At 35.9% G+C, this 3384-nt stretch overlaps 1 pseudogene across 1 annotated transcript; it reads left to right on the top strand.

Moving 5' to 3' along the window:
- The first annotated feature begins 241 nt into the window (after positions 1-241).
- On the top strand, positions 242-1669 carry LOC114175115 (alcohol dehydrogenase 1-like; annotated as a pseudogene). The gene is made up of 5 exons (XR_014993288.1): positions 242-649; positions 746-821; positions 926-1128; positions 1215-1376; positions 1443-1669. The product of XR_014993288.1 is annotated as an alcohol dehydrogenase 1-like (transcript).
- Positions 1670-3384: the final 1715 nt, after the last annotated feature.

Below are 3384 nucleotides of genomic sequence, written 5' to 3'. Positions count from 1 at the left end.
ACTTTATTTGTGGGTACTACAAGTTGGGTCATTTCTGAGCTTTGAATTGTGGAGTAAGTTTTGTTGGATCTTGAAATCTTGTTTGCCCACCATTTCAAAGTGGTAAATGGTATTATAGAAGTTTGTTCAACGGACAGGTTATCGTTATTTAGCAATCAACGAGTGAACATTTGGTTTTCAAATTTTGCTTGTGGCTATAAAAGAATTGTCTTTTGTTTGAATTGAATGTACGTTGAAATGCATGAATGTGGCAGCTGCGGTAGCATGGGAGGCAGGGAAGCCACTGGTGATTGAGGAAGTAGAGGTGGCACATTGTAAGTCAGAGGAGAGCAACATGTGTGATCTGCTAAGGATCAACACTGATCGCGGTGTCATTATCCATGATAGTCAAACAAGATTTTCTGTAAAGGGACAACCTATTTACCATTTTGTTGGTACCTCTACATTCAGTGAATACACTGTGGTTCATGCTGGATGTGTTGCCAAAGTCAACCCTACTGCCCCCACTTGACAAAAATTGTGTTCTCAGTTGTGGAATATGCACAGGTTTGGAAAATCCTGGCCTTGACATAGTCTGTAACAATAATGTTAGTGAACCAAAACCTGGTTCTTCTGTTGCCATTTTTCACTTGGAGCTGTTGGCCTTGCTGTAGGTTAATCTTGCCTTTGTGTCTGAGCATTGTAGTTTTTATGCAAATTATGAAAGTCCAATATTAATTTCTGTTTCTTTGTGATCAAATCACAGGCTGCTAAAGGGGCAAGGATTTCCGGTGCATCAAGAATCATTGGGGTTGATTTAGTTTCAAGCCGATTTCAAGAAGGTAGAGTGGTTTCTTCTTCAAATAAATGAAGGAATTCAGCTAAACATACATTAAAGGGTTATTCACTTATTGACGGCTTCTCTCATTTTTGTTCTTCTTGGCAGCTAAAAAGTTTGGGGTCAATGAATTTGTGAACCCAAAAGACCATGACAAAGCCTCTTAAAGCTACTTTTTCTTTTATATTTTCAAAATTGTTTTTTATTTTGTTGATGTTGATTGAGATGTGAATGTTGGCTTCCAGGTAATTGCTGTTGAATGTACTGGCAGCATTCAAAGCATGGTGTCAACATTCGAATGTGTTCACGATGTACGTAAATCATTCCTTGCTTGCTCTATTTAGTGCTAAGAAATTTATGTGAAGCTTCTAAGGCTGATCCTTGATTATTTCTTCAGGGTTGGGGTGTTGCTGTACATGTTGGAGTGCCAAGCAAAGATGATGCATTCAAAACTCATCGAGTGAATTTTTTGAACGAGAGGACTCTTAAGGGTACCTTCTATGGTAACTACAAACCTCGCACTGATCTTCCTTCAGTTGTGGAGAAGTACATGATTGGGGTAAGTTTATATTATTGATTTGTGCAGTGTGTAAGGTCATTCAAATTGATGTGTCTTTATGTGCAGGAATTGGAACTGGAGAAATTCATCACTCACACCGTTCTATTCTAAGAAATTAACAAAGCTTTTGATTACATGCTGAAATGGGAGAGTAGAAAATAAAAGATTATGTATAATTAATCCCTTTTGGATTATTGAATTTGTGAGAATTTGTCTATGTTTGAATGTAAAGAACGATAGGAGGATTTGCTGCTGTTATTGTCTATTTCATGATAAATAAAATGTCGTTTTTGTGGTAATTTTGTTGAGATTTCTTTCTTAAGGAAAGAAATATATTTGTGGATTGTTTGAGTGCACGATATCTGAATTGAAGTGAAAGAAATTGTCATGAGACTAAGACGCGTCATTGTCCCATAACATAATCCTTCTTAGAAATAACTTTCAACTCTGATATATTCCAAAAATAAATTACTTGGAGCTGCTTTCAGTGCATTTTGATTACTTAAAATCCATCCCTTGGAAATAAGAAGATAAAATTAGTAAAAGTCTTTTATAAATATTATTTATTTCTAAATAATGTTGCCACTATTGACAGTAAAGCTTCACATGCCCAACAATTGTCATTAGATTGAGCACTATTGCTGCTGCAGAGGGCTTGAAAGGAGAAAATCATTGTTGACATGGACCAGTTGCACATCTTGGTTGAACACAAGGGACAAAAACTAATAGGCCCTTTTTTTTTTCTTTTAAATAGTAGTAATACATTTTTGCTAGTAGCTAGTGTAGTCTTAAGTAGTATAATAAATATTAGAATAAAAAGCAATCTTTTTTACATAAAAGTTAAGAAAATGAACTTTTACTTGTGGCCAACCTGAAGAAGCTTTCTTTTTCTTTTAATTCAATTTCTAGATTTAATTTTTTTGTTTTTGAACTCTGTTTTTCCTTGCAGAATAAATTTTGTTTGCTTGCTTTTCTTCTTCACACATTGAGAACAAGTGTCTCTCAAGTATGGGGGTGGAGAAGCTTGGATGTGCAGTGGTTCTTTTCTGTTTGCAATGAAGTCCGATAAATAAAAATGTTATAATAATAAATAATTAAGTCATAAACAAAAATCAAGACGAGTACAGAAAAATAAGAAAATATGAGAAACGAAAATGATATTTCAACATATTTTTTAAACTCAATTTTAACATGGTTTACGTGGCACACCTTTTTTATTTTTAAACTTAATTTTTTTAATGAAACCAAACTGTTGTACACATGCGAAAGTTACCCAAATTCTTTTTGACAAAATAAAAGTGTTGGTGAGACAAAGAGAGAAAGGGGGATAGCGAAAGTTACCCAAATTCTTTTTGGCAAAATAAAAGTGTTGGTGAGACAAAGAGAGAAAGGGGGACAGAGTAAAGTTCTCGTGTTAGAGAAGCGAAGCGGGAAGCTGTCATCGTAAGAGGAGATACCGGACGATACTGGACGGGATCGATTCTAGTGGAAGCGAGTCGACGACAACGGCAACCATTCAGTAAAGTTCTCGTGTTAAAGAAGCGAAGCGGGAAGCTGTCATCGTAAGAGGAGACACCGGCAATAGCGACGATACTGGACGAGATCGATTCCACTAGAAGCGAGTCGACGACAACGACAACCATTCCACCGGAAGCGACTTGCACCATTCCTTAATGGGTCCCCACTTTAACCTCAATGGTGCTATTGTATCTTTGATGAGAACATACTTGAAACTCTGTATTTATGTTTTATTAACTGGAATGTTACAGTACTTAGAATTATATGTTGAGTGTAGCACGCCTTTTGTGTTTCTGGAATGCTTGAAATATTTATATGGAACTGTTGTGGCCATTTCATTGTATTTGTTTTGTTTATGCTTTTACAAAGAATATTTGTGGCCATAATGGTGTATGTTCCATTTATGATTTGGAAATCTGTAGACCAAAATATTTTATGCCACTCCCCACATATTTTGACAACACTCCCCACGTCTGGGTTCAATTTTTCA

The sequence above is a fragment of the Vigna unguiculata genome, chromosome 3, assembly GCF_037176805.1.
Source record: "Vigna unguiculata cultivar grain cowpea cultivar isolate G323 ecotype 2 chromosome 3, ASM3717680v1, whole genome shotgun sequence".
Lineage (NCBI taxonomy): Eukaryota > Viridiplantae > Streptophyta > Magnoliopsida > Fabales > Fabaceae > Vigna > Vigna unguiculata.
This window is presented reverse-complemented; position numbering and strand designations above follow the sequence as displayed.